At 52.7% G+C, this 6,000-nt stretch overlaps 1 pseudogene; it reads right to left on the bottom strand.

Moving 5' to 3' along the window:
* Positions 1–280: 280 nt before the first annotated feature.
* The window catches only part of LOC135305578 (zinc finger protein 850-like), a 261,867-nt pseudogene continuing 256,147 nt past the window's right edge, over positions 281–6,000 (bottom strand).

Below are 6,000 nucleotides of genomic sequence, written 5' to 3'. Positions count from 1 at the left end.
AGACACTTGGAAAGCCCCCATGGAACCCCTCTGAGAGCCTGTGACAAATCTGATCCTTAGCATGGCAACCAGGGCTGGGACCAGCTGGGATGCTTGGTTTCCACACAGCGGGGTTCAGGAATGGGATTCCCCAATTTCCTGGTCCCCCTAAAACCGCGCTGCCGATTGCTGCCCTCCTGCCTCCCATGGAAAGCACAAAAGGCAAAGATCCTGGGATAGGATAGGAACAATTTATTGGGAACAGCAGCAAGATCAGTTACAAATGGGAACAGCAAAAATATTGATAAAAAAAGGGATAAGAAAAATGGAAAACTACAACTCAGCTGACTGTCTCTTCCCAGACACAATTTTCTCCTGCCTGGAAAGGACACCCTTCTCCTCGAGGGGAGAGAGAGAGACTCCCTTTCCTGCCCCTGGCAATGACTTGAGGTGGGAGTGAATGGAATGTCACGGCCATGGCCACAACCTCATGTTATTCGATTCCACATCATGTCATTGGCAGGGGCAGGAAAAGGGACAGGTGTCTTCCCAGTATGGATCACAGGGAACATGGATCACCAGGGCTCTGACCAGCATGGGTCATCCAATGGGGGATGAAGCTGCAGCAGTGCATGAAGCTCTTCCTGCAGTTGGGGACACTCGTAGGGCCTCTCTCCGGTGTGGATACGCTGGTGGGTGAAGAGGGTGAAGTTGTTCTTGAAGCCCTTCCCACAGTCAGGGCAGAGGAAGGGCCTCTCATTGGTGTGAATCCTTTGGTGCCTGAGGAGATTGTAGCAGGTCTGAAATCTCTTCTGACACTCAGGACATTCATAGAGCCTCTCCCCGGTGTGGACGCGTTGGTGGGTCACAAGGGTGGATCTGTAGCTGAAGCCCTTCCCACACTCCCCACACTCGTAGGGCCATTCCCCAGTGTGGATCATCTGGTGGCTGATCAGGTGGCTGCTCTGCCTGAAGCTCTTCCCACACTCCAAGCACTTGTAGGGCTTCTCCCCATCAGGAAGCTGCTCATGGACCACCAGCTCCAAGCCCTGGCTGAAGCTCTGTCCACCTTCCTGGCACAGGGTGGATCTTTCCTCCTCAGAGCACACTGGGCTGGGTTTGAAGCCCCTCCTCCTGCGGGATCTCAGGGAATTTTCCTCCTTGTTAGATTCCTGTGCCATGGAGCCGCTCAAATCTGCCTCTTTCATGAGGTTCTGCCATGGGGATTTGTCCTCCCTGGTCCCTATTCTCAGCTTGTTGTCTGAGGAAGGCAGGGCAAGGAGAGGATGGGATTTGCCTCTGTGCCAGAGGGAAGGGGAAGAAAATCCTCCCAGTGCATCCCTGGCAGGACGGCATTGGCAGTGGGGCTGTCCTGCAGCCTTGGGCTGTGCTGGGCTGGGAGATGGAGCAGGAGAGATAAGGAAAGGTGCCCTGACTTCCTCCTCACCTACCTGGTGGTCCCAGGACTTCTTCCTCTTCCTCGCAGCCTTCTCCTCCATCTGGCAGTGGTTTGGGGATGGGAAATTCTGGTTTGGGAGGAAAAGAAGAGATGAGTGCATTGAGTTTTGTACAGGTTTGAGGGCAAACCACGGGGAGAGTCTAAGCCAGAATTACAATTTAATAAGAAAATTAAGATCAAGACAATGATACAGAAGCACTGCCTTAAACTGACAGAGTCAGGATATAACGTGACACCCTGTTGGTCAGGGTGCTGGTAGCAGTCCCATTAAATGGTGACTGCAGTCTTGTTGCAGTGATAAACGTGATTCTGTCGAAGCTGTGATCCTGTAGAAGGGTCTGGTCTTCCTCTGACAGTCGAGTGCTGGTGATGGAGCTCTTGTCCTCTGGGAATCCAGTAGGCAAGGTGCTCCTGGTGTTACAAGTTTCAGCTTATATCTGGGTACAAATGGTTGGCTCCTCCCCCTGGGCGGAGTATCCCACAATGGGATGATGTCATTTTATCAGTCCTGCAGGGACACTCAATGGCCCATTCACAGAAGAGAGCCCCTGGATGGCATTATCAGGGCTGAGTCATGGAAGAGATAAAAGAACACTGCCCCGCCTGTTTATAACAGTTTGTGAAGATGGTGATTGAAAACATACATTTGGTTACATCTTACACTGCAGCCTGAAACAGTGGGGTAATCCCTGCTCGGGGGGTGAACACCACCTCCCTTACCCAAACTGGCTCAGGTGTAAAACCCTCACCCCAGGAAAGGCCACACACAGAGGGGACAATGTCACACTTGCCGCACCCCAGGGGAAGCTCTCTCTCCCTGTCTCTTGCTCTCCCCCATTTTCTCTTTCTTTCCATCTCTCTCTCTCTACCTCACATTTACTGTTCAATAAAATCTACTTTAAATTTGGTCTAATTGGCACCTTAATTGGGGAAGAGGCATCTCTCCAACAGTTTCCTTAAACAGATTGTGACATTATTTTGGCACAGTGAGTTTAGGCACTGTTCTCTGCCCCCGAGTGCCTTTGACCACAGCATGGTTCCCTCCTCTGAGGAGCTTGTGGCTCTTTCTGGAGGAAGTCTTGGAAACTTGAATGCAGCTTTCTCTGAGGGATTTATGGGAGAACTGATGAGGAAAATGGCTGTTGTGGGTGGCCAGTGTAAAGAAAATATTTTCTTGTCCTTTCTTTAAAATTTGTTAAAATCACTGGAGAAAGGGGAGTGAATGATACCAGAGAGGCTGACAATGTTCATTCACCCCAAGGTGAGGAAAACAAGGCTGCTAAAAGTCCTACAAGAAGCCCAGCTCTTCTAGCTAAATTTCCAAATAACTCCCAAATTGAGAGGGTTGAGGACTTTGCCAAATGTGAGAATCATTATTCTCTTTGTCCCTATAACCTTTGTGATCACTATACAGAAATGTCCTTCCTTTTAACAACCTGTATTGGGCCAAATTTCCACTTTTTTTTTTTTATGGGAACCTGCCAGCAGCTGAGCTGGAGCTGTGCAGGAACCGATGGAACTTGGAATTGCCACACAATTGCTTCTATTGTCAATTTATTAATGTTTGGGATTTGTCTGCATTTTCATCACATGTGACTTGTGGGAAAATCAAATATTCATCAAAGTGGTTTATGCAGAGTTAAGTTTGATTTCTGCCAAGTTTATTTTGTCCAGTGTCCACGGGATGGTCAAGGGGTCTCTGTTCCTCTCGCCCTGGGGGATGCTTAGGAGACGCTTGAGGGGGTTGTCCCTGTCCCTGTCACCCCAGGCCATTCCCCAGGGGGTTTCCATCATTCTCACCCCAGGGAATGCCTGGGGAGGTCTCCCTCCCTCTCACCCCTGTGTCAGGGGGGTGCTCGGGGCAGTCTCTGTCCCTCTCAGCCCAGGGGATGCTCAGGGGTCTCTGTCCCCTCTCCCTGGGGGATGCTCAGGGGTCTCCATCCCTCTGGCCTCAGGGAATGCTTGTGCAGGGCTGGGGATCAGGGGCTCTGTTTCCCTCTCACCGCTGAGAGTGCTTCTGGCTGGGGGGGCTCTCCCACCTTCTCATCCCTGGGGAGGCTGTGGGGGTCTCTGTCCCTCTTGAAATAAATGGGGCAGGAGATCTTTCTCCTTTTTTAATGCCTTTATTAAAAAGAATCAGCTCAGGTGGGGAGAAATCGACGGGTCGCGCCCATGCCGCCGGGGCTCCCAGGAGTGGCACGGAGGAGGAGGGTGATGCAGCTTTGTCCGCTGGTCTGCAGGCAGAGCTGGGGCTTCTGTGCTCATGGGAGAGTAGGAAATTCCACCTTTTCGGTCCTACACCCCCGGTCGTCTCTCTAGTTAACATCTTTTTAGGTTAGGGTGAGAAGCAAAAAGGATCCAAGCAGGCACTGGACTATGCTCCCATCCTTAGACATCACTTAGGTCACTTAGTTCTATGTTGGCTTGTAATTTTTAGGGGTTTTCCTGGAAAACTGCAAAAATTGGTGCAATGCATTTCTCATCTGCATACTAGCTCTGATGCCACTCCCATTCTCCTGGTACCTGCAGGATCCCTGGCAACCATCAGGGGGACAATGGTTAATCACCAACCATTAACAGGTAATTGAAGAAGAACTCTTAACAATGAAGCTAACTTAACAGCACTGGTCCAATCTGTTTTAACTCTGCAACCTTAATAAAAATAGATAATTTTTTATTCATAACACCTCTCAGCCCTGGTGTGACCCCACCCAAACATCACTGGGCTCAGAGGGACAGAGACACCCCCAAACCCCCAGAAGGGCTGGACCTGGGATTTGGTTTGGGCTGAGGAGTTAGGAAGGGGCTGGAGTCACAGCTGGGGTTGGAGTTAGGGCTGAGATTTGGACTAGAGCTGGGATTGGGGTTAAGGCTAGACATAGGATTGGCTTTAGGGCTGGGATTGGAATTGGGTCTGGGGCTTGATGAGTCTGACACTGGGATGGGATTAAATACAGAACTGTGAGTGTGTCTAAACGTGGAGTAAAATTGAGACCAGGATCCGGGTCAGGCCTGGGACTGAGCTCACCCAGAGCAGGACAGGGGGGATGTCACTGCAGGATGTCCCTGGCATCCTCCCAGCCCTCCTCAGGCACCTCCAAACATGGGGGGCAGCTGGATGCTCCAAGATCCAGGTGCTCCCAAGCTGCCCCTCAGTACCAGGTGAGCATTCCCTGAGGGCAGCCCTGCATGTGACCCTTGGGGCTCTGGGATCAGCCCTCACATCCCTGTGGGAGCAGCTGCAGACAGGATGAGAGATTCTTTTCCCCCCTCTTCCCTGCAGAAGGGTGAAGCCCAGCTGCCCTTTTCTTCTGGTGCCTCCTCCTCTCCTCAGCTGAGGATGTCAAACTCCCCAGGAGCAGGAAAATCCCCATTCCCTGTTTCCTTGTGGGTACAGCCTGGAAGTTCAATCAGAATGAAGAACTTTCTGACAGCCCTGCCTAATGACACAGGGAGGAGGTTTGTGAGAAAGGGAGAAAATTGTGTTTTGATAGGAAATAAAGACACAAAATTATTTCTTTCTGTCCCATTCCTTTTCAGTCAGTTGTAGCTCTGTTTTCAGAGTGCCACCTTCTCAGCTGATTGTGTTTGTGTCCTCCTGTCTCTCCTGCCTTTCTTTGCCTGCTCTGTTTCTCTCTCTGTGTCCCCTGAGACCCAGGGCAATTCCACCAAAGACCCTGCCCTGATTTAATTCCCAGTCTAGGAGCTACAACAACCATGGGTGAAGTTATCAAGTCTGGCAGTGAAATGTCACTGTAAGAACTTGCTCCACTTGGCTTTCAGCCCCTTCTTAAGAGCTTTGCCTTCAAAGGCAGGAACATCTTTTGCTGGCTGGGAACTGGAATTCCAGCCCCTGGGAGTGTGTGCCATGGATCCCAGAGGGGCATTCCCGAGGCTCCCAGGGTGCTGCTCCTGCTGTGCCTCACGAGGAGCTGTGCAGGGCCAGTGGACAAGGTCCAGCAGCTCTGTGGGTTCCCAGCGCAGGAGCAGGAGCGGAAGAATCTTGCCACTCGCAGCGCCCGCACGCTGAGCCTGCAGCACCCCCTGCCCCGGGAGCATCGCCCCCAGCCCCAAGCCGCAGCTGAGGGGGGAGGCTGAGCTCGCCCTGGCTCTACCGAGGGGTCTCCGGGAGGATTTTTTTGGAGAGTGTTCGGAGCCGGCAGATCCCGGACTCCAGCCCCGGATATCTCCGGGCTCCCTAGAGGAACTTTTTCGGGGGGAGAGGAGCTGCGATCGCCCCTCGGGAGGGTCCCGGGGGTCCACGTGGGGATGGCCTGGTACCGACAGGGCGGGACATTGGTTTTGGGGATCCCCGTGAGAGCCGGGGCTGTGGAACGTGGGAGCCCCGGGGCGGGGAGAGGGGAAGGGGCGATACCGGAGCCGGGGGACCCCCGGCAGCCCAGAGATGAGGCGGGGATGGGACCCCCTGACCCTGACCGGGGCACATCCTGGGGTGACTTCATGATGCTTGTACCCCCTTTGGTCTGTTTAGCCCAGAAATGAGTTCTGCACCTCTAAGGCTGGTTCTGAGAGCAAAGGGGGGGAAGAAGAATTGTGCAGTT

This window comes from Passer domesticus, chromosome 8, assembly GCF_036417665.1.
Source record: "Passer domesticus isolate bPasDom1 chromosome 8, bPasDom1.hap1, whole genome shotgun sequence".
NCBI lineage: Eukaryota > Metazoa > Chordata > Aves > Passeriformes > Passeridae > Passer > Passer domesticus.
Note: the sequence above shows the minus strand (reverse complement) of the source record. Positions and strands in the feature narration are given on the sequence as shown.